This window comes from Perognathus longimembris, chromosome 9 (assembly GCF_023159225.1).
Source record: "Perognathus longimembris pacificus isolate PPM17 chromosome 9, ASM2315922v1, whole genome shotgun sequence".
Classification (NCBI taxonomy): Eukaryota; Metazoa; Chordata; class Mammalia; order Rodentia; family Heteromyidae; genus Perognathus; species Perognathus longimembris.
In genome coordinates this window covers 35325776-35350580 of record NC_063169.1, presented here as the reverse complement: position 1 = coordinate 35350580, position 24805 = coordinate 35325776, and the positions used below count along the sequence as shown (strand labels likewise).

Below are 24805 nucleotides of genomic sequence, written 5' to 3'. Positions count from 1 at the left end.
TGATGTATTTGGTTGATGTATTTGAAGCTGGTTTGGATTAGATCCAAGATCCTAAGGAACTTGGACAACATGATGGGAAGTCTTCACAGAAATTTGGTCCAAGTAGTCATAATCATGTAAAAGATCACACGTCTGCTTCATGGAAGAGAGAGTACAGCGGGGTAAGAGTGGAAAATGGGAGTTGGCTTGCCACCTGAGGATGTGATAGTGGCTCTGATGACAGGAAGGCTAAGCAAGAGAACAAGCAACTGACCGATTCTGGATGCAAGAGTCAATCAATGCAGAATCAGCTGGATTTAAACAATGGTAGAAAAGACAAAGAAAGTTTTCTGTGTATTTTTCACATATAAAGATTTTATAATCAGCATTATCATAAGAAAATTACATTAAAATATACATCAGTAAGTGACTTCCTTATAGATCTTCAATACAAAAATTTCCCCTTTCCTCTAGTCAAATACTTTTGTAGTGTGTATTTGAATAATCTGTAGATATATGTATATATCACTATATTTTTAACTCCTCTTTTTTCATTGATTCCCGAAACAGGACTCACTGCAAATGCAAACATGTGCCAAAAAGAAACATAAAAGCACAAGAAGTGCTTATATCCAGCTTACAAATAGAACTTACTAGTACCATAGCAGTCTATCTATCTTAGCAAAAGGTCTTTTAAATATTTTTGCTTTTCCCTTTTTCACATTATTAAGGATTGCTTACTCTTGAATCTTTCCTAGAGCTCTGTTCACAATGACTTCAATGACTCAAAAATTGGCACCCCCCTCATGAAAGTGTTTGCTTTGGTGAATTATAAAATTTCTGTTACAGAGACTGCAACTGTCTCTGAATCAAAAAAAAAAAAAAAAAAAAAAACCAACAATAAAGATAATGTTGGGCCTAGAGATAGAGCATCTACTTAGCATCTGAGGCTCTGAGTTTCAATCCCTAGTACAAAAATTAAAAATAAATAAAATTCTAAAAATAAAAAAATAATACTAAGAGTGGAGCATCATTCTTGAGTGCATCTGCTGAACAGGATGAAAAGGTATTTTCCACTGAGTTGAGCTAGCATCACACTGGGTAAAGAGTGCTAGTTCTTCTTTACTTTGTAACCTTGGATATGTCACTTGTAATTTCTTTGGGAAATTTGGTTTCCAATTCCAAAAGAAAGTAGAAATTTCTTCTAAGAAATTTGTCACAAATTGCTACTTGAACTTCCAACCTAAAATATATGTGAGTGTAAATTGAGGCAGTTGATGTGAGAGAACACAACAAAATATTAAATGCAGCAAATATTATAGAAAATCTGAGTTCTTATTTGCCAATCTAGATACACATTTACAAATTACTTCATGTACACAAAGGCATGTATGCACTCAGATAGACTAGAGCAGCCACCTGACATCTGATTTATTAGCCACTGAATCTTAGTATGTGGAAGTGTAGCGTCATGGCTACCCAGGTGATACTTGAACCCACGACAATATTCACCAGCACTCAGTCAATTGAGCTAGCAGTCTGCATTTGGCTACACAGTGTTTGTTGCTCACCATCAGGATGGTGAAGAACAGCATTGGGCTTCAGTAGGGCTGGGTTTTGAAAGGCAAAAATCACAGGTACCACAAGCAGCTGGTCAAGTAAGTTAAGCAAAGCAAGCAAGCAGACATATAGAAGCAGAATTGGCGGTTAGTGATAACAAAGAGCAGTTAAGTAAGCAAAATAATCTCTTTGTTGAATTCTTGGTTCTGGATGTAACTGGTATTTTCTGCATATCCATTTAACTCTTAATTTACCTTAAATTTCTCTATCTCTGGAATTTTATGCTGGTCTTCCTCGTTCCTTCTTTTACAAAGGTCAAGCAGCTCTAGGCAAAGCTGCTTTCTGTTCCTGTTATCTTCAGTTCCTGTCACTTGGAATGGCTCATATTTAGCTAGGACTAAAGGTAAATTTTCTTGGTCTAGATGTCTCAAAACAAACAGACAAAGAGGATAGAATGACATCTCATTCACTTAAAGGAAAAATACCTGTGGCACAAAACAAAATTACATATCAAATTATGCTGTATTACCCTAAAGGTTTGTCTTTGTAAAAGTGGAAGAAAGACAACCATTATCATTCATCTTTTGGAACTTCCTGAGATAAATAGCAAAAAGAACTTTTGCATGATTGGCATCAGAAGAATACTAAGGATTTTCAAAAGCTATCAGAAGGAGCAAAACCTTACTCATTGTCTTAGCATTTTTCTAGACAAAAAAAAAAATTGAATACTGAATTAAAAAAATATAAAACTTCTAATTTGGAAGATTTAACTCAAATTCCTTTTATTTTTCCCAGGCTTGAACTCAGGGCCTGGGTACTGTCCATGAGCTTCTTTTGCTTAAGGTGTAATGGGATCCCGGTGTGGGGGGGTCCCCCATCTCTCCAAGAGACAGTCTCAAGTAAAAAGATGGATTTGTAAGCTTATAGAATGTCCCCCGGCTCATAAGGTCTGCCCTTGGCAATGCGACTCTGCCCCTGGCTACCTGAGGGGCAGGCAGAGCACCTCCCACCTTAGTTACATGAGGGTATAAAGACCCCCCGGAGAGAAAGTGCAGGTACCATTTTCCTTTCCTCTGTGGGAACTTGGCCTTTCTGGTCCTGCTGGCAATAAACACTTTTGCTCTAAGTGACTTTGCCTATGGTCTGTGGTTTTCTGGGACAATTTTCCTTTCATTGGTGCTGAACCCAGGATAGGTTCCCCGGTGGATTAGCTCCCCCTTTTTTAGGGGGACCCAAGCTGCCTCCAGGTCCTAGCCCACATTCCTAAACCAACCCAGAAGACCACCAAACTGGCCTCCTTCTGAGTGTACGCGTCCCTCCATCCAACAGCGGCAAATTTGCCCTCACACCCAGGGTAAGTGATAATCTAACTGAGGGCTTGGATCTGATTTTCCGATTTAATGCAGGGCCACATGCGCATGGCTTCAGGGCCACACTAAAAATCTTGGCACCAAGTTCTGAGCCCCACTCCAAATGACCATAGCATAGGGCCACAGGGCCGTGGCTTCAGGGCCACACTAAGCGCTCAGTCCAGGACACAGCAACTGTGGTGACAACCTAACTGCTGATTGTCTCCTACATTTTAGCTGACCAGAGTAATACTGGGAACACTTGGCATTTAACTCTTCAGCTCCACTAATCACTTACCATGGGAGGGGCACAATCTAACATTCCTCAGGACTCTCCCATGGGCTGTCTTTTAGACAATCTAAAAGTTCTAAAACTTGAATCCAATATTAACCCTGAAGAGCTTATACAATTATGCAATGAAATCTGGCCCAAATATCCATTGGACAATCAGTCCATGTGGCCCATTAATGGGACACTGGACCCTGATGTTATACAGGATCTCTCCAACTTCTGCAAGCATTCGGACAAGCTAATGGAGGCCAGCTACATAGAGGCTTTCTCTTTCCTCTACTCTAAACTTGTTCCTGGAACCTCACATTCACCTACTCCAATACTTCCAGCCACAAGGCCGCCGCCACATAACCCAGACTCTTTTCCTGATCCCGCAGATGAGTTGCCGCCATGCTGGACACATGCAGCAGCCCCTCCTCCCATTCCAGTAGGACCTCAGCCAGAGGAAGGGGACTTCCATTCCAGGAGGCCAGACTTCTGCCGCATGGGATGGGACTTCCGCCCCAGGGGGTGGGACTTCCTCCTTCAGCGCCTCCGATGCCCAACTTTAGTCCACCGGTTACCTGCTCCCGCACACGCCATAACCAAAGCTTCTCTCTGTCAGCACTTCTGCTTCCACCTCAGGCCCCCGCAAAAGAAAAGGCAACTTCACTGAAAAACAGACACCAGGCGATGGACAAAGTGATGCCCTGGACCTCCTTATATGTCTTGTGGAAACACTGGGTGCCGCGCTTACCCAAAACCAAATGGCTCAGGGTTCCACTCGCTCTGCTGTGTAGTTTGGGTGCATGTTCCTTTTTCACTAAATGACTTATCCCAAGTTGAGGCTCACCTGGGGTCCTTTTTCCGCCAATCCTACTAGCTACATCAGGGAGCTGCAGTATGTGCTCTAATCATATGAGGTAACATGGCATGATGTGTATGTAATCTTGAGTGGCATGCTAATGCCAGGTGAACAGAGGGAGGTTTGGGATAAAGCCCGCTGTTATGGGGACAAGGCCCACCAAACCACCCCAGATCACCCAATTGGGACCAAAGCTGTGCCAGACCAGGAGCACCACTGGGATTACAATTCCCAGGAGGGTTGCCAAAGCTGGAATCATTTTATTACTTGCGTGATTGAGGGTCTCAAACAGGCAGGCAGCAAAGCCATTAATTATGACAAAATGACTGAGATAATACAGGATAGAGATGATAACCGATCGGCCTTTTGGGCTAGATTATGTCAGACTCTCTTCCAACATACTAACCTAGACGCAGAGTCGGTTGATGGACAACTCTGCTTAATGACCCATTTCATTAACCAGGCAGCTCCGGATATTTGAGCCAAGCTAAAAGCACTAGAAAAGGGGCCCCTAACACCCATGGGTCAGGCTGTGGAGATGGCCTTTAAGGTGTACCATGGCAGGGAGGAAAAAGCCCAGAAATTCAAGTACCAGATGCTAGCAAAGATCCACCAGCCTCAGGCCTGGCAACCAACCCCTTCCCGATGGGATCTACCTGGGTCCTGTTATGGATGTGGAAAAAGGGAGCACTGGAAGGGATCCTGCCCCCAAAGAAAACCATGCTACTGATGTGGCCAGCGAGGCCATAAAGGCACAGACTGCCCGCAGCCACAGAAGCCAACCAGGCCATGCCCCCAGTGTGGAAATTTAGGGAACTGGGCCGTGGACTGTCCATTATCCTCTCAGGGACAACAGCCATCCGCTCAGGCTCCAGAGCCCCCTTCCAATATTCTGGGACTGGCTGCAGAAGAAGAAGACTGAAGGGGCCCTGGACTCCTGGACCCGACCATTCCCATCACCACACAGGAGCCCAGGGTAATGATCATGGTTGCAAGTAGGATGACCTCATTTCTGTTGGACACAGGTGCTGCATATTCAGTGCTAACTGAGTTCCAAGGCCAAACCTACCCAGCTGAAACCTCCATAGTCAGGGTGGAAGGTAAACCTTACAAGCCCCCAAAGACACCCCTGTTATTTGCCTTTTCTCAGGAGTGACCTTTTTTCACTCCTTCCTTGTTATCCCCCATTGCCCAATCCCGTTACTAGGCAGAGACCTTATGGCCAAATTCGGAGCCTTCATTACCTTATGCCCCTCCCAAGTGACAGAATAAAATAATGATTTGGCCTCCCCTATGTTTTCTCTATTGATGGCTTTAATGGACTTGCCTGGAGACTCCTCAGGGTTCCCTTTCCCTGCCTCCAAAGTGGATCCCGCAGTGTGGGACACCCAAAACCTTTCTGTTGCCAAACACCACCCCCCCATTCACATCTCTCTGAGGGACCCCAGTCACTTCCCTTCACAACCCAAGTATCCACTCTCTCGCTGCAGCCTCTTGGGGCCACATCCAATTATCCAAGACCTACTAAGAAAGGAGCTATTACACCCTGCTAGCTCCCCCATGATGCCCCTATCTTAGCGGTGGCCAAGCCTAATGGCTCATTTCACCTGGTGCAGGACCTCCGCCTTATAAATGCTGTTGTTATTCCCTTATACCCCATTGTGCCTAATCCTTACACGTTACTTTCTACAATCCCCCCAACAGTTACCTTTTTATTCAGTATTAGATTTAAAAGATACTTTCTTTACTATTCCCATATCTCCCTCTTCCCAGGACCTCTTTGCATTTACATGGACTGACCCTGTCACCCAAACCTCAACACAGCTCACCTGGACTGTGCTGCCACAGGGATTCGGGGACAGTCCCCATTTGTTTGGCCAATCCTTAGCAAGAGACTTAGAAAACTTGAACTTAAGCCCATCCACCCTTATACAATATATGGATGATCTTCTCCTTTGCAGCCCCACCAAACTATTGTGTTACAATCATAGAGTAACACTCCTTAACTTTCTGGCTTCCAGGGGATACCTGGTCTCACCCAGTAAGGTGAAGGTTGTCGAGAAGTCTGTGACCTACCTGGGAGTTCAACTTACTCCCAAACACAAGGCCATTACAACCCCCAGAAAACAATTGATTGCTAACTACCCTACTCCCTCTACTAAGCCTGAGCTTCGCTCCTTTCTGGACTTGGCTCGCTACCTCAGGGCTTGGATCTCCAACTACTCCATCTTGTCTCGCCCCTTATATGAAGCAGCTAGAGGATCACCGGAGGAACCCCTTGTATCCCCCTCCTCTCTCATTTCCCCTTTCAGGAGGCTCCAACCAACGAGCCCTATCAGGCCCCCACCCTCAGGTTGCTGGATCTTACACGCCTATTCCTTCTATATGTAACCAAAAATCAAGGCTTTGCATTGGGTGTTCTGAGCCAACAAAGTGGATCTTCATTTGCGCCAGTTGCTTACCTATCAAAACATCTGGATCCTACTATTAGGGGATGGACCCCTTGCCTCCACACCCTGGCTGCCTCCTCTGTCTTAATACAAGAATCAAAGAAACTAACCTTTGGCACAGCTCTCACTATTTTCTCCCACCATCACCTTTCTGAGCTGCTAACCTACAAGGGGCTACATACAATGCCTCCCTCCCATATTCTCTCTCTACAGGTGTCCCTGATAGAGGACCCCACCCTAACCTTCCAAACCTGCCCCCAACTAAACCCCTCCACCCTCCTATCCATTCCAGATACAGAAACCTCGCCGCTACACTCCTGTGTGGAAACCTTGGAGGACCTGCTGCCTCATCCAACCCACATTAGTGAAGGACCACTAAAGGACTCCCAGTTTACTTGGTTTACAGATGGCAGCTCCTTCTTCTGGAAAGGTTCACGGGTGGCTGGGTATGGTGTGGTGTCAATCTCTGGTGTTGTGGAGTCCGGTCCCCTGTCTCTCCAGACCACCAATCAACAGGCTGAGCTAGTAGCCCTAACACGGGCCTTTCACTTGGCTGCAGGCCACTCCGTGACAGTATATAAAGACTTGAAGTATGTGTTCTATACTGTCCTTTCTCATGAAGCCATCTAGAAAGAACATGGGCTCCTGACAACCAAGGGAACCCCAGTCATAGATGGCTCCTACATTAACAAGCTTTTAGAAGCCTCAGCTATTGGCATAGTTCACTACAGGGCCCACAGATCAGATGACTCCTTTATAGCTGAAGAAACAACCTGGCTGATGTGACTGCCAAGCAGGCTGCTATGTCTTCAAAAAAATGGGCACTAGTACTACTGATAACAGAATGTTCTACCTCTCCCTCCAGACAGGATATCCTTAAATGCTTATGCTGTCTTTTCATCCTCACACAAGCACCTTAAGGGAGTTCCTTAAGCAGAGCCTCCCTTTAACTCCGGCCAATATACAATTTATCACACAGCTTTCACAAACCTGTAAGGTGTGTCAAAAGGTGAACCCCAACACCAATGTGTGCCCACCTCCTTTTCCAACCCATCAGGCTTGAGGTAACCTCCCAGGGTGGATTGGCAAATTGATTTTACCCACATGCCAACAATCCGTAAGTACAAGTACTTGCTGGTTCTTGTAGACACCTACATGGGATAGATAGAGGCATTTCCCACCACAAACAAAAAAGCCTCCTCAGTGTCTCAGCTTCTTTTACAAGAAATAATTCCCCACTTTGTCCTGCCAGCCTCCATACAGACAGACAATGGCACGGAATTCGTCTCCTCTGTAACCCAGCTCCTGGCCAAGTCTCTAAATATCTCCTGGCACTTCCATATTCCCTACCACCCTCAGTCCTCAGGGAAGGTGGAACATGCCAACTGGTCCCTCAAACAGATTTTAACCAAGCTGTCCTTGAGCTACACCTAGATTGGTTAAAGCTTCTACCCTTGGCCCTTCTCTGCCTGCAGGTTCTACCTAGAAGGCCTTTGATGCTAAGTCCTTTTGAGGTGATGTATGGCCGCCCACCTTTGTCCCCCCTATTTCAAGTCTCAGATTCCCCCCTACCTCCCCCAATGCTGTCTTCCCTCCTTCAGCACCTGCGTACTTTCCTTTGGAAGTATGCTAACCAATGCAGCCCCAGGCCCTCCTCATCTTCTGAGCCCTCCATTAAGGCTGGGGACCTGGTATACATTTCAAAGAATTACCTGCCACAGACATCAAGTTCCACCAAACTTTCTGCAAAGTGGGAAGGGCCTTATCCAGTAACTCTCTCTACCCCTACAGCTGTACAGGTTGAGGGACATCCACAATGGATGCATATCCACCACGTCAACCGACACTTATCTGAACCACCCTCATACACCTGAGGGCCAACTGGATCCCTGTCTCTATGGATAAAGTTGGGACCCAGCCTCCCTCCAGTCACCGAGGACCCGGAGGATCCCACAGCAGATGAATAACACCTCTATGACCTCAGCCAACTTGGACAGTACTGGGTCTCCTTTTTTCACCCTTTCTGACTACCTTGCCCCCTTTCAGCAGGAAGTAGATCCAGAAGAAAGACCTCCATCCATACCCCCTGCCTGGTACTGCCCATAATAAACAACAAAGGGGGGAATGTAAGCTTATAGAATGTGCCCCGGCTCATAAGGTCTGCCCTTGGCAATGAGACTCTGCCCGTGGCTACCTGAGGGGCAGGTAGAACACCTCCCACCTTAGTTGCATGAGGGTATAAAGACCCCCCTGAAAGAGAGTTCAGGTGCCATTTTCCTTTCCTCTGTGGGAACTTGGCCTTGCCGGTCCTGCTGGCAATAAACACTTTTGCTCTAAGTGATTTTGCCTATGGTCTGTGGTTCTTCTGGGACAATTTTCCTTTCAGGATTTATTGGAGAAGTTCCAGATAGACCAGTCCCAGGTTTCAGAAAAACAACACAAAACAGGAAAGAGATAGAGATTTACTTCCAGAAGATTTCTAAGTACCAACAAACCAATTCAGCTCCAATGGAGAGTTGAATTGGAACACCATGGGGAGGAGACACACAAAACTGGAACCTGTGGCATGGCATAATGGTGCCTGAGCTCATCTGCCCCTAAATAGCGTCAGGTCAGGGGGATGGGTCACAGGAAGCCCCCAGTCCCAAGCACTTGACTGACAGCTTCAGTAATCTATAGGACATGTGCCCACCCCTGTTTCTTGGGATTCAGGAACACCCATTACATGGGGATGGGACTTCCCTTCCTGTAGTAATCCAGGCATGCCCGTCAAGACAAGATGCTAGAAATACCACATGGTCAAGCTTGCCATGTGGCTAATATGGCGCTGGCCAGATCTGACATCCATATTACAGTAAAAATGAATGAGTTGATTGGTATTTCTAAAACTGCCCCTTAGGATGGATAAAAATTAAAAAATCTTAAAGGAGGGTTAGAAGGTTTATTTGTATTTTGCAATTTGGATGTATTGAAAAAGCAAAGATGCTAAGTCTGGATTTCTTGTTTTTGTAATTCTGGTGAACGCTGTGTGAAATGTACTTCTGTTGCAATTGTTTTGGGTTTCAGTCTAATGATTCAGGTACTGAATTTTATTGGTTGCTAATTGTGCCTTTTGATGCTGAGTTAAGTGTATACTGTGATGTAGTACTCTATCTTAAGTTATATATAATTAGGCAAATATTTTAAAGTATAAACTAATGGGGATGTTACAGGGTAAGAAATGTTATGGGGTTTGAGGGAGGGGATTCCCCATCCCTCCAAGAGTCCACCACTCAGAGACAGTCTCAAGAAAAAAGATGGATTAATTGGGGAAGCAAAAGGCAAACTGACCAGCCAGGGATGCAGCACAGACTCCGGAGCTGAACTGTGACAGTGAAAAGCGGGATGGCCAGCCAGGGACACAAGGTAGACTGGGGAGCTGCCACCGTGACCCCAAGCAGTCCTCAAATTGGCGTTTATAAAGGTAAAAGTGTAGGACAGATATAGGGACTTGACTCAGGGGGTAGAGCAAGCAATGAAGAAGTTAAGCAAGCCATTTACAGAATTAGAATTTGGGGGTCAGGTTGACCTGATAGTCAAGATTGAGTCAGCTCTGCTCCCTACAACAGGGATAAATGTAAACAACTCTCATTAACTCCCCTCTGTATGTAAAAAAAAAAAAAAAAAAAAGGCAAGTTTTTCACCATTTAGAAATATGTTTGCTGTTGGTTTGTCATAGACTGCCTTTATTATTTTCAGGAGTGTTCCCTGGAATCCCAGTTTTTCCAGGGCTTTTAGCATAAATGGGTGCTGGATTTTATCGAATGCCTTTTCCGCATCCAGAGATATAACCATGTGGTTCTTTATCTTGCTCCAGTTGAAGTGGTGGATTACATTAATTGACTTGCGTATATTGAACCAACTTTACATCCCTGGGATGGATCCAGTTTGACCATGGTGTATGATTTTTTTGATGAATTATTGAAGTCGATTGGCCAGAATTTTGTTGAGAATTTTTGCATCTATGTTCATCAGGGAAATCGGTCTATAGTTCTCTTTCAGTGATGAGTCCTTGCCTGGTTTTGGGATGAGAGTTATATTGGCTTCATAGAATGTGTCTGGTAGTGAACTTTCTCTTTCAATTTCATTGAAGTTTGAGAAATATTGGTGTGAGTACTGTTTTGAAGGCCTTGTAGAATTCTGCTGTGAATCTGTCTGGACCTGGGCTTTTCTTGGATGGGAGTGTTATGCTCACCTTCAGGACCCCCGAAAAGACCACCAGAGACCAAGACCAATGTAAACAGCAAAGAGGCATTTATTGCAAGCTAACTCGGACCTCTGCTGATGACACTCAGAGGCCTCGAGTCACAATCTAGTAGTCTTTTTATATCATGAAACAAACAACTCTTAAGCAATCTGGGGAAACTTCCACACAGTCAGGCATATGTTTGATTAACAATACATCACATGAAGCAAGCAGAGGGAAATAGGCTAATCTTATCTATAGTTAACTTTGTTAGCAGAGGGCCATAGTTAACTCTGTTAGCAGAGGGCTATAGTAAAACTTTGTTAGCAGAGGGCTAAACCGCATTCCTAAAGTTAAACTTCAATCTCTGTTTATATCTAACACATACATCCTCCATTTGAGACATTCAGCGTTTTTTCTCAAAAAATGTTTTATGCACGCTTTCTGTGTAACCTCCTGATTTAGGGAGAGCAAGCTTAGATTTTTAAGATGGAATCACTTAGGCCTTTTCAGGAGATCACTTATTGCCGTTTCTATTTCAATGCTGGATATGGGTCTGTTCAGAAGGTTTAAATCTTCATGGTTGAGTAGATACACAGGGTAAAAAAGACAAATGATTACAAAAGCAATACTTGCAAAACTGTTTAGTGCAAATCTACTGAACAACTCATGGGGGGAAAAGGAAAGGGGGAAGGGGAAGGGGGGAATGAGGGAGGAGGTAACAAACAGTACAAGAAATGTATCCAAAGCCTAACGTATGAAACTGTAACCGCTCTGTATATCAGTTTGACAATAAAATTTTTTTTAAAAATGGCAAAATGGGCTAATGTTTCTCACTAATTTATTGCAAAGCTGAATGGATAAGTATTTCCATTTTGCAATTGTAATTCTTGCATTAAGGAAAAATTGTCATTTGAGTTCAAAGGTCTTCACGTAGTAACTGGGAGTGAAGAAAAAAAAGGCTCTTTTAAAAGGAGCAGACTGAAGCAATGGGGCCTGCACATGGTATCCCTGGATTTTAGAGTTTTTCAAATGCAAATGAAAATGCTAAGGGGTAAGTGTTAAAGCAGCAGTTAGTAAAAGGCTTTAGAAATCAAGAATGCATTTCTAGATAAGAAATTTAGAAGTGAAAACAAGCTGCCTGAAGCAATATACAACACCTAGGCTTCAGAGTTCTTCAAATGCAAATGAGAAAGATGAAGAGTAAGTATTAAAGGAGAGGTTATTAAAAGACTTTAGAGATCAAAAATGAATTTCTAGATATGAGATTTGGAAATAAAACTTGTCCTAAATGTTTGTTTTAAGTTGGATAAAGGAAAATTATGGCTACCAAAATGATTATTTAATTGCTACTCCAGTTTGCTTTGCAGGTTTTCTATAAAAATTGCAGACAGGTTCACAGAGAAGAATCAATGATTCGTACAAGTTTGTCAGGTGTAACTTTGCCCTTTAATAAGTCCCAGGTAAGATCATGCTTAAAAACTACTTCTGTGTGAACCACCTTGTTGCTTTAATTGGAGAAAAGTAGCCTCATGTACAGACTCATGATCTGCAAGTCACAGCCAGCCTGGCAGAGAAAGGTCCCTATGAGAGTTTTTGTCTCTAATCGGCCAACAAAGTACTGGGAATGGAGTTATTTTGGAGGTCTAAGTGGCAGAGTACTAACTGGAGCTGGAGAACTGAGGGACAGCAATTAGGCCCTGAGTCCAAGTCCAGTGATGGACCAAGAAAAATGCCAAAGGTGCATTTAAATCAGAATGGAAAAGTCACTCCTGGCACAAATGGACTATCCAGAGGCAGTAAGCCACTGCTTGGATGGCAGAGATGGTGTCACATCTTAGCGTCACTTGTGTTTGGCCTTTCAAAATTTAATCAGAGCCAGGAGGTCCTAGAAGAATAGTTTGTAAGCATGTCATTCTAATGCCCATGTCTGTCTGCTGGGCAGGAACTTGCCGGTCATCTTGATAGCCAAGTTTGTCAAATGGCGGGGGGGGGGGGTAGTTTAAAAATTCTGACCCCCTGCATCTGCTCAAAGCCCTAACTGGCAGTGAGAATTCTGAGCTGGCATATCTAGATGTTCAGAAAAGGAAGCTGTGGACCTGAGATTGTGTCTTTATTGAGATCTAAGGCCTACAAAAGTAAATTAGGCATTGTTAGGCCATCAGAGATCATTTTCCCCAGCCAGTCAGGAAAATGCTTTTGCAAACCAAAATGTTAAAAGGCTATGCTGCTATATTTCCAAAAGAAGTCTGTATAGTTCTTAAAAGTTAAATGTTGAGTGTAATTTCCTGTTTGGAGTAAAGCTCCTAATGGACATCTGATCCTGCAGCCCCTTGGTAAAGTAGGCTACCAGTATAGGTTCCTGGCTAGGAAAGCTCAACGCCCCTGAGTCAGCCTGAAGAAGTTACAGAACATGGATGATCTTCACCCATCAGCTCCCCTCAGGATCAAGGGACCAGAGTCCTTTGGGGGAGGATGAGGCAGGATAAACTAGAGGTATGGAAACTTGTGAGAGATGGTTACAGGCCAAACCTTCGATGTTGGCCTAAAATAATCCTAGCCTTATTGGAAACATCTTATTTAAAGTTATTGCCCTGGCAAAATTACCCAACAGCCATTGATTGCCTAAAGATGTCATAAAAGTCAGTGGGGCGCCAGCCTGCAAAAGCCAGTGTACTTAAAAAGCAACCAGGAAAATATTAGGAGATTTATCTAAAGCCAGGCCTAGGTTAAGTTTCTTTAACTAGTCTATACAGATAGTTTCAGGCAAGCCAGCAGTTGTGACATTCTATTGAAGCCACTGGGAGACACTGCTGCCCCCACGTCCCCTATCCATCCCATTTGAGTTAAGCTGAAGGACGGCCTGACAGTCATCTGGAAGAATCTACACCTTCATCCTGAGCACTCCTACCATGGTAAAGCAGATGGTACTCTATCACACACAGCTGATTCCTGCTGGAAGGCTGCTTTGGATTTGCTGAGACTAAGATTTGGGGGGGGACATTCTTTCTCTGGTAACCTTCCCACTCCTCTGATTTGACTGGAGTTTACTAGCTCTATTAAGAAAATTGGAAAGCGTGCATGGCAGACTAGAGAGTCACTCCCAGACAATGCTCAGGGTGGGAGGTATGTCCAGGTGTATTAGTGTGTCAGCTCAAAAAAGGGAGCGAGGTAACTGCCTCCAGGTGTGCTGGTACCTAGGTAATTGGATGGAGACTTAAACAGGTGAGAATACCTGCAGCCCTCCTAGGGGAGGGACCTCACAGATAACCTGTTTCTTTCTGGATGCAAGTTTAAGAGCAGCAGTCCTATGGACTGGCTCTTGTCTCTTCCTTGCTCTTCCCAGCAGCCTGTTGGAGTAGTCACTTTACAGTCCAGGCAAGATTAAACTTTCTAAAAGAGAAATCAATTTTTTGATTTTCATGTACAAGAAAAAAGAAGGGGGGGTGTAATATGGAGGTCAGATCTGGCCAGCGCCATATTGGCCACATGGCAAGCTTGACCATGTGGTATTTCTAGCATCTTGTCTTGATGGGCATGCCTGGATTCCTACAGGAAGGGAAGTCCCATCCCCATGTAATGGGTGTTCCTGAATCCCAAGAAACAGGGGTGGGCACATGTCCTATAGATTACTGAAGCTGTCAGTCAAGTGCTTGGGACTGGGAGCTTCCTGTGACCCATCCCCCTGACCTGACCCTATTTAGGGGCAGGTGAGCTCAGGCACCATTATGCCATGCCACAGGTTCCAGTTTTGTGTGTCTCCTCCCCATGGTGTTCCAATTCAACTCTCCATTGGAGCTGAATTGGTTTGTTGGTACTTAGAAATCTTCTGGAAGTAAATCTCTATCTCTTTCCTGTTTTGTGTTGTTTTTCTGAAACCTGGGACTGGTCTATCTGGAACTTCCCCAATAAATCCATCTTTTTACTTGAGACTGTCTTTGAGTGGTGGACTCTTGGAGGAATGCCCCCCACAATTACCACCAGGTTTCCAATGTTCACCTTGTAATGGCATCTGAGGAAGGAGGCGATCCCCCATCCCTCCAAGAGTCCAGCACTCAGAGATAGTCTCAACTAAAAAGATGATTTTATTGGGGAAGTTCTGGATGGGCTGGTCCCAGTTTTCAGAAAAACATATAACACAGAACAGGACAGTGGCACAGACTTACTTCTGGAGGATTTCCAAATACCAACAAACAAATTCAGCTCCAATGGAGAGCTGAGTTGGGATGCCATGGGGATGACAGACACAAGACTTGAACATGTGGCATGGCATAATGGCGCCTGAGCTGGCCTGCCCCTAAATAGAGTCAGGCCAGGGGGCTGGGTCACAGGAAGCTTACAGTTCCAAGCACTTGACAGACAGGTTCAGTAACCTATGGGCCATGTGCCGCCTCTGCCTCTTGGGGTCCAGGAACTCCCATTACCTGGGGATGGGGCTTCCCTGGGGCTTCCCTTCTTGTAGGAATCCAGGCATACCCATCAAGAATTCACACGCAGATGGGGGGCTTATTATTGTTTACAGGGAGAGGGAATCTTCCCTGGATTCTGTGTAGCCAGGGCTGGGGAGGCAGTGGAGATGAGGTCTGCTTCTGCCCTCTTTGGCTGGCCAGATCTGACCTCCATATTATACACCTGAAAACAGAAGAGACAAAAGAAAGGCCTCCATTGGCTTGTCCTACAGAATGGACCTATCCCATCTGACTTCTTAGAGCTTGATGATCTGAGTTGGTGCCAGCTTGCCCTCTCCCACCATGCGTGGACTTCCCCTATGGCTTGTCCCACTACATGGACTGGCTAAGCTGCATCTTTGCCAGATCACTCCTCACTCCTGAGGATAGGCACACGGGCCCGTCCTATGTTTTCCTGTCTTTTTCTGTAGATCTCTGACTGACAAACCCAAGCAATTCTTTAATAGTGATAAACAAACCTTTACATCCAAATTTCTGACATTTAGCCCCAAATTTTAAGTGGAAGAAAGTAAATTTTAAATTCCCAATGCCTTTTGCTAAATCAGATAACTTGTTGACAGTGCAAATAGTCTTTGGCATTAAAATACCAAATTTTTTCAACTGCAAATTAAAGAATCCTTAGAAATCATTTTTACTATAGTTCTTCTTTAAAACAGTGCACTGATCCTTTAAAACATTTAGCAATGCCCAAACTTGATGACCTTTGAGTTTAAACTTTTACTCACCCATTTTAACATCATCCAGTGGCAAGAGGTATTTATGTCAATCTTACTTTTGCAATGACCAACCAAGATTTAAGACAGAATTTTTAACAAATGACTTTAACTTTCTCCAGCCTCATTTACCAGGGCTTACAAGTTTCAGGAAGACATGTTAGCACACTGTTGTAGAGATGATTCAATCTTGATTAGGGAAACATGGTAGGAAATGTTGGGGGAGTAGATTAGGTCAACCTGACCCCCAAATTCTGCTTGTGTAAATGGCTTGCTTACTTGTTTGTTATTTGCTCCATCCCCTGTGTCAACTTCCTACATCTATGCCATGCTTGCTTTGTTGCTTGCTCTACCCCCTGTCCCCTGTGTCAACCTCCTACATCTGTACTAAGCTTTTACCTTTATAAACCCCAATTTGAGGACTGTTCAGTCACAGTATTAGCTCCCAAGTCTGCCCTGTGTACCTAGCTGGTCAGCCCACTTGTCACTGTCTGTGCCGCATCCCTGGCCAGTCAGTTTGCTTTTTGCTTCCCCAATAAATCCATCTTTTTGTTTGAGACTGTCTCTGGTGGTAGACTCTTGGAGGGATAGGGACTCCCCTCCCTTGAACCCTGTAATATTTCTTATGCCATAACATACACCAAATACTTTTCTGCTGAAGATAGCTGGAAGGGGGTTCCCTGAGGCTCAGGGGAGGGGGAAGATCTTAGTGAAGATGGAGTCAGCTTCTGCCCTCTTTAACTACTCTGAGATGGAGTCAATGTGACACCCCCCTACAGCCAATGATGGCACTGGCCAGATCTGACCTCCATCTTAGAAAACCAAGGGCTTCATGTATGTTAGGCAAGCACCCTACCACTAAGTCACATTCCCAGACCTAAGTTCCTTTTTTAACCAATACAAATGTTCAACAATCTATGTTTAAACATCACAATCAATTTTGCTAATTTCTCTGTGTTTTTGTTTTCACTGTTTAAGGAATTTTATTAAAGCAAGAATTTTATAATACAAATTACGTTTCCTCGCACAGTTATCAATTCTGTTACTTAGAATTGCCATCCTGAGCTATTTCACAGTAAAGAATTACAAAATTAAAGAAAGGAATGCTTTAAATTTTTGTACTTTGCTGAAAATTCTTTTTCCTAGGGTCTATAAAACATTAATTTGTTTTTATATTTTACTATTTTTGTAGGTTTTTTGTTGTTTTTAAATCAAGTAATCTAGGACTAGCACTGTTTGCTAGACCTGGCATTTGCTTGGTACATAAGGTTCAAAATTTCCTTTCCTTTTTTTATTTATTTTATATTTTGCAATTTTTTTCATAATATTTAAGTTTTTTGATGTTTAGATATTTTTCTTCGGTGAAGCACGAGTTTCTTTTCATGGTCCCTGATCAATTTTTTAAACAGTTAGAACATCAGTGGCACTATTGACTACTTTCTGGGAAGCCTCTTTAGCTTGGTGGGCTTGTAGTACAGCTACAGCTTCATCAACCTTAGAACGCAGAGACTCTGGAGACTCAAACATATGAAGTAATTCTGAATTATCTATCTCTAACAACATGCCAGTGATTTTACCAGCAAGAGTAGGGTGCATGGCTTGGATAAGAGGAAACAGCCTTTCACCCAACATTTGCTTTTGCTCTTGAGGTGAGGCAGATGCCAACATGGAAGCAGTCAAAGGATCCTGACCTTGTACATGAACAGCAGGCTGTTGCATGGTAACTCATGGCTGTGCATTAAGATGTTGCTGAGGATTGCAGACTCCTGCAGCATATTTATACTGGGGAATGGTGCGGACAGCAGGAGTGGCTGCTGCAGCAGCAGCTGCAGGACATGGACCCATTGTTTGTGTTGATGTGTTAGCAACATGCTATGTGGACATGACTCGTGGAACCTGTGAAGAAGCTGGTCTCATAGTACTAAATGGTGGTTTAGGAGCGGCTGGGCGGATAGCACCGGGCATATTTTCAAATGGATGAGGTCTGGCACCCTGAGCAGTCCAGCAAGGACTTGGTCTTAGTTGAGCAATTTGGCTAGGAGGATAGTATGCAGCACGGTTCTGAGTCTGTGGGATAGCTGCCATGAAGTAACCTGAAAGAGGTGCTGGCTGGTAGGGGTTGATTACAGGGTTGGGCACACCTCGTACACTTGCCATTCTCTGCATATACTGGTTAGTGAGGTGAACTTGGCGCTCTTCTTTGCGCTGAGCTAAAGCTACATAAAGTGGCTTTGTGGCCACAATTCTACCATTCATTTCTGTAACTGCTTTAGTGGCTTCTTCTGGGGAGGAGAAATATACAAACCCAAACCCTTTGCTTTGACCACCTTTCATCATAACCTTTGCACTAGTGATTGTACCAAATGGAGAAAACTCTTTCCGGAGACGTTCATCATCAATACCATCATCAAGATCTTTCACATAAAGGTTAACACCCTGGTATCTGGTGATCCTATCTTGCTTCATCTGCTCAAATTTGCGCTTCAGTTCTGTCTGTTGTTCCACTTTTTTCTGGGCTCGACCAATGTAAATTTGTTTTCCATTGAGCTCCTTTCTGTTCATCTCATCCACAGCTTTCTGTGCATCTTCATGCTTTTCAAAGCTTACAAATCCAAATCCTTTGGATTTCCCACTTTCATCAGTCATTACTTTCACACTTAAGGCAGGTTCAAACTTGCCAAAGAGTTCCTTAAGGCACTCATCATCCATGTCTTCTCCAAAATTCTTTTTTTTTTTTTGGCCAGTCCTGGGCCTTGGACTCAGGACCTGAGCACTGTCCCTGGCTTCTTCCCGCTCAAGGCTAGACTCTGCCACTTGAGCCACAGCGCCGCTTCTGGCCGTTTTCTGTATATGTGGTGCTGGGGAATCGAACCTAGGGCCTCGTGTATCCGAGGCAGGCACTCTTGCCACTAGGCTATATCCCCAGCCCATTCTCCAAAATTCTTGATGTAAACATTGGTAATTCTTTTGCCCTAGCTCCAAGTTCTGCTTCTTGTTCCTTACGAGACTTAAATTGTCCAACAAATACTTTGTGATCATTTAGAAGCATCCCATTTATTTTTTCAATAGCTCTTTCAGCTGCTTCTTGTGTCTCAATATGTACAAATCCATAGCCCTTGGAACCATTTTCATCACAAACCACCTTACATGAAAGGATGTTACCAAAAGCAGAAAATGTATCATACAGTGCTTTATTATCAATGGATTTGTCCAAATTTTTAATGAATATGTTGCCCACTCCACTATATGAAGTGATGGATCACGCTGAGACCACATGATGCATACTGGCTTGCCCTTTATAACATCAAAATTCATGGTGTCCAAAGCACGCTCTGTGTCAGCCGGCTGCTGGAAGTTCACAGACACGTAGCCCAAGGAGCGGTGGGTGATCATGTCCCTGCAGACCTGGATGGAGAGGATGGGCCCGGCCAGGCTGAACTTGTTGTACAGCATCGCCTCGGTCACGTTGGGGTGTAGATCCCCCACGTAGAGCGAGGCCATGGGGGTAGCTGGGGGCGCTGGGGTTCATCTCTGCACCTCTGCCTGCAGGAGCACAGGCCGAGACCTTTCCGTGAGGAGAGCGAGTGCTGGGGCCCAGGGCTGGAGGGGGGGGGGAGGGGGCAGGGGGGGAGGGGAGCAGGGGCGAGCGCAGAGGGACAAAAATCAACCGGAATCCACTACTCAAAGGCCACAGAGCCCGGTAGCTTTCGCTGCTGCGGAGGGGAGGCTGGCTGCTGGCTGGGAGAGAGGCTGGCAGTGCTGGGCAGGCAGACAGGCGGGAAGGCCTTGGTCTCTGGGTTTCTTCTTGGAGCTGCTGCGGGGCCGCGGGCGGGCGGGTGGGTCGGTCTCGGCTGCTTCACCGGGTTGTTTTATAAAAGAGGAGGAAGGAAAAAAAAATAAAAGTCTCTGGCAGAGGAGACGCGGATTTTTTGTAAATTTTGGGTTTTTTTTAAAAAAGGATTTTTAAAGATTTTTTTTTTTTTGATTTTTAAATAATAAATGTGTGTTCCGAGCCCAGAGCACACACTCTGCACTCTCAGCACTAACCGCCTGGGAGAAGGGAGAGTGTGTTTGTTTTAATGTATCAAAGATTAGCCTTCCTGGTTCCCTTTATTCAGTAAACTAAGGAAAATTGCAAAATTTGAATTTCCATATTGGTCTGAATCCTATTCCTGATTTCCTGAAGTTTCTTTTTTTTTTTTTTTTCTCAAATTTTTATTATCAAACTGACGTACAGAGAGGTTACAGTATCATACGTTGGGCATTGGATACATTTCTTGTACTGTTTGTTGCCTTGTCCCTCATGCCCCCCTCCCTCCCCCTCTTTCCCTCCCCCCCCCCAGTTGTTCAGTTCACTTACACCAAACAGTTTTGCAAGTATTGCTTTTGTAGTTATTTCTCTTTTTTTACCCTGTGTCTCTCGAATTTGGTATTCCCTTTGAATTTCCTACTTCCAATACCATTAAACACGGTTTCCAATATACTCAGATAAGATTACAGAGATAGTGTAGGTACAAACATAGGAAGGTGATACAAAACATTATCAATAATAGAAACTACACATACACATAGGACGTTGAAAGTAGTTATAACTGTGATATATCACTTGTTTCCATATCATGGAGTTCATTTCACTTAGCATCATCTTATGTGTTTCTAAGGGTATAGCTATTGGGCCTTGTGATGCTCTGCTATGGCTTGCCTAAACCTGTACTAATTATTCCCAATAAGGGAGGCCATAGAGTCCATGTTTCTTTGGGTCTGGCTCACTTCACTTAGTATAACTTTTTCCAAGTCCTTCCATTTCCTTACAAATGGAACAATGTCATTCTTTCTGATAGAGGCATAAAATTCCATTGTGTAAATGTACCACATTTTCCTGATCCATTCATCTATGGAGGGGCATCTGGGTTGGTTCCAGCTCCTCAAACAAAATCACAGTAATGCCACCAGCACAACAATGTTCATCGCAGCACAATTTGTCATTCCTGAAGTTTCTTAATTACTCTTTTCTAAATAAAAATAAGTTATGTCACATACAAACTAATGAACATTATAGCAAAACAAAAATTGCATGAGAATACAGTTAAAACCTGAGACATTCAGAATATCCTTTTTGCATAATAGAAATAAATATCTAAATAGATAAGACTGCATACAAAAAACAGTTACTGTTGTTGAGAGATTTATTATTATATATTGGTATATTTTCTAAAGCAGAAGAGAGTTGCATTCTTTTTTTGTAATTAAACTAAATTTATCTTACACATAAAAACTGGAAAACTTTGGTGCAAAACAGCATTATTTACTTTGTATTGACTCCAGGTTTCTAGATAATGGCGTGGGAGAAACTAAGCCTGATAACGGGGCTAGAAGAAGAATTTGTGGAAACCAAGTGAAAGGTGTAGAGAACCCCCTTTTCTGAGTCCCTAGAAACAGCAGGCTTAGACAAGGTAGTGCACCTGGAGAAGGGCAAACCTAAGCCAAATAACAAAGCCCAAAGCAGCTTGACTTAGAGCTGCTTGACCCTTGCAAAAGGAAGGAAGGAGAGATATCAAGCATAATTGTTACTCCATTTGCATGTCTTAACGAAGTCAAATGGGTATTCAGTAAATACCAGTTACACCAGAACCAAGAAGGAGTATTTTGATTACTGAAATGATTCATTGCTTTCTTTACCACAGTTTACCTGAATGGCAATTGCTATTTTTGATCATTAACTGCCAATTCTGCTTTTGTATGTCTGTTTGCTGCACATGCACTATCACCTGCATGTGGTACATGTGATTCTTACCCCATGACCACCTGAGAGTGGTACATGTGATTTTTGCCTTTAAAAGCCCAGCCCTATTTGGCCCAGGTGCTATTTGTCACCATGCCAGTGGTAACCAGCAGACGAGCAGACCGCTGTGCACAGCTAAATAGACTCCTAGTCCAATTGACTGAGTGCTGGTCACTATTGTCCTGGGTTCAAGGCCCAAGGGGTATCCTGTATACAACAGATTTAAACAACTTGTAATTTCAGAAGACCAGGACTTGAACATGAAACACAAACAAGCACTGCTTATTAAAAATGCAGCTATATTTCCTATATAATTAGCAGAAAAAAAACTAGCCACAGATTATGGCCATAATAATCATAGCAATATGAGAGTTTTTATCTTTTTCTATGTTCCTTAAACATTTGTGTTACTTGAATAATGACTGAAATTTAGATTTCAGCAAAAATTAGAAAAGAGTAAGTACATATATTCCTGGAGAACACAAAAGTCCAACAATTGAGCAAGTAATTATTTTACATTAAAATGAAGTCCATGAATCAGTTTATCTATTGTAGCATTCCAAAGGAATAAAATTGGGGCTTAAGATATGTGTTTGACCACAATTCTATAAGTTGAGCTGTCTTCACATGGATAGTCCTGCTATGCCCACCTGGGGGCCCTCATGCAGCTTCCAGCATCAAGATTTCCACTGAATATAGATGGTACAAAATGGTTTTCCTTGTGTTCCTGGTGGCTTATTAACAGCTACCCAGTGCACCTCGATTATCCTATATCTCAAATTTCCTAGAAAATAAAATCCAATGTCTTAGGGCTTTTATAGATAAAGATTTACAAATCACACAGATCACTTCTGTCATTCTATTGGTGAAATCAGGGTACAGGGCTCTTCAGTAAAAGAGGTGAGGAAAAAAATCCCAACTCTTGATTGGGGTAAGAAATCTATATTTCAAAAGGAGACATGGTTTCTTGGGGGATCTCACTGTAACACTCTATCAATCTGATTTGAAGCTAGATTTTCAGAGGAATGAGTCCACCACCTAGAATGTATCAAAACACATATGTGTCTCAAGGAACTGTTCCAATACTTAGACTGTACTATTCTAAACCTTGGAAATAATTACTGATTCTCATATTCTTTAGAGAAGAAAACAGGACCACACAAATATAAATGCTTTAAAAATCATTCCAATAATCAAATAGTTGTAGTATAATTGTGATGTAAAAGTAGACAAGAGCTAATGAGAACAAGGATCAGAATTACTCCCAAGTACGTGTGGGAATATAATCTAATACAAAGCAAATGTTGACTATACAACAATTTATTAAATTATTTTCCAATTACTTAATAAAATGAATATAAACATAATGTTGAGCCATTTAAGAAAAATAAACTGTGCATATTTCACTAAAATTATACCCACATAGATTAAATATATATATAAGTATATAGATATTAAAGGTATAGAAATACTAAAATAATAAATACTAGAAGATTGCAGCTGTTTTAGATTTTGTCAAACAGATTTTCCAGCTTCGGCTGGAGAATATAAAAAAATATATAAAAATACTAAAATAAAGTTTGGGTATAGGAACTTCAAATTTTGATATGACCAAGTATATTGAGCAGATCAAAAAAAAAATCTTAGTATGAACATGAGGATGAAAGGCAGGAAGCCAAAAATATAGACTAAGAATTTATTAAATAGATAAAATGATAGCAAAGATGTATTAAGACTCATAGACACTGTTCTAAATGTTTCACACAACATTTGGCACACATTTTCTGAGGTGGGTACTATTATTATGCACAATTTGCACCTGAGAAAACTGAAACCATAAATAAAAGTTACCATCTAAAAATCACATAGCTTATGAGTAACCATCTTGAATTGGAATCACAGTCTCTGAATCCAATAACTACTCTACCATAATGTAAATAGTTTTCTTAAGGAAATGAAAGGAATAACATAAATGTTATAGCATTAAATAATGGGAAAGATATTTCTAGTAGAGAAAGCAACAAGAGCAACTAAAAATGTCTCATTTGTTTTTCTCAGAGTTCATGTCATAAAATATTATTTTATATATCATATGTACATAGCTACTGCGCCTTTGTCAATCACTCACGCATATCCTCCTTTGGCCTCAGTGTGTGAAAGTCTATAGAGTACTATATAATTTATCATGTCCCAGAGTTATTTGTGTGTATGTGTGTGTATATCTACCAGTAAATACATTCATAGATAGATAGGCACATAGATACATAGATACATATAGACATGAATTTATATATTTGCATATTACCACAAATGAGGCAAATCATGTAGACTGTGTTTCTTTGGGTCTGGCTTACTTCACTTCATATGATTTTTTCCAAGTCTTTTCTTTTCCTTACAAATGGTACAATATCATTCTGTCTGATGGATGAGTAAAATTCCATTGTATATATATATATATATTACATGTTCTTGATTCATTCATCCACTGAGGAACATCTGGGGTGGTTCCATATCTTGGCTATGGAAAGCAAGGTTCCAATGAACATGGTTGGGCTGGTGGCTTTACTGTGGCCTTATTTGTGGTTAATTGAATAAATGTCCAGGAGTGGGATTGCTGAGTAATACGGAAGCTCTATGTTTAGTCTTTTATGGGACTTCCATACTTCTTTCCAGAGTAGTTGAATATCCCTGTCAGTATCTGTTATTGTTAGTTTTCTTCATAATAGTCATTCTAACTGAGTGAGGTGGAATTTCAGTGGTTTTTATTTGCATTTCTTTTATGGACAGAGATGTTGAACATTACTTCATGGGCCTATTGGCCATTCTTACTCTTCCTCTGAGACATCTGTTAAACAAAATATTGATATGACAAAAAACAAAGACTACTTACAAGAAAAATCACAATAAGAAAAAATGGGCAAGGAAAAAAAGTGGGAAATCCACATAGAATAAGAAACATAAATATTTGTTAAGCATTAGAAGCTATGCAATGGAACTAGTGAGCAAGTGAATGCAAGCAAACATAGACATGAATTAGCAATATCAATTATTTGCCCAAGAAATAGGAAAATAATGAATTATGTCTCATGTTTGTGAAAATATGAGGGGCTACCATTAGAGGGAAATACTAAATGATTCTAAA

General features: G+C 42.5%; 1 pseudogene; it reads right to left on the bottom strand.

The window, feature by feature from the left end:
- Positions 1 to 17224: 17224 nt before the first annotated feature.
- Positions 17225 to 19410, bottom strand: LOC125357680 (annotated as a pseudogene).
- Positions 19411 to 24805: the final 5395 nt, after the last annotated feature.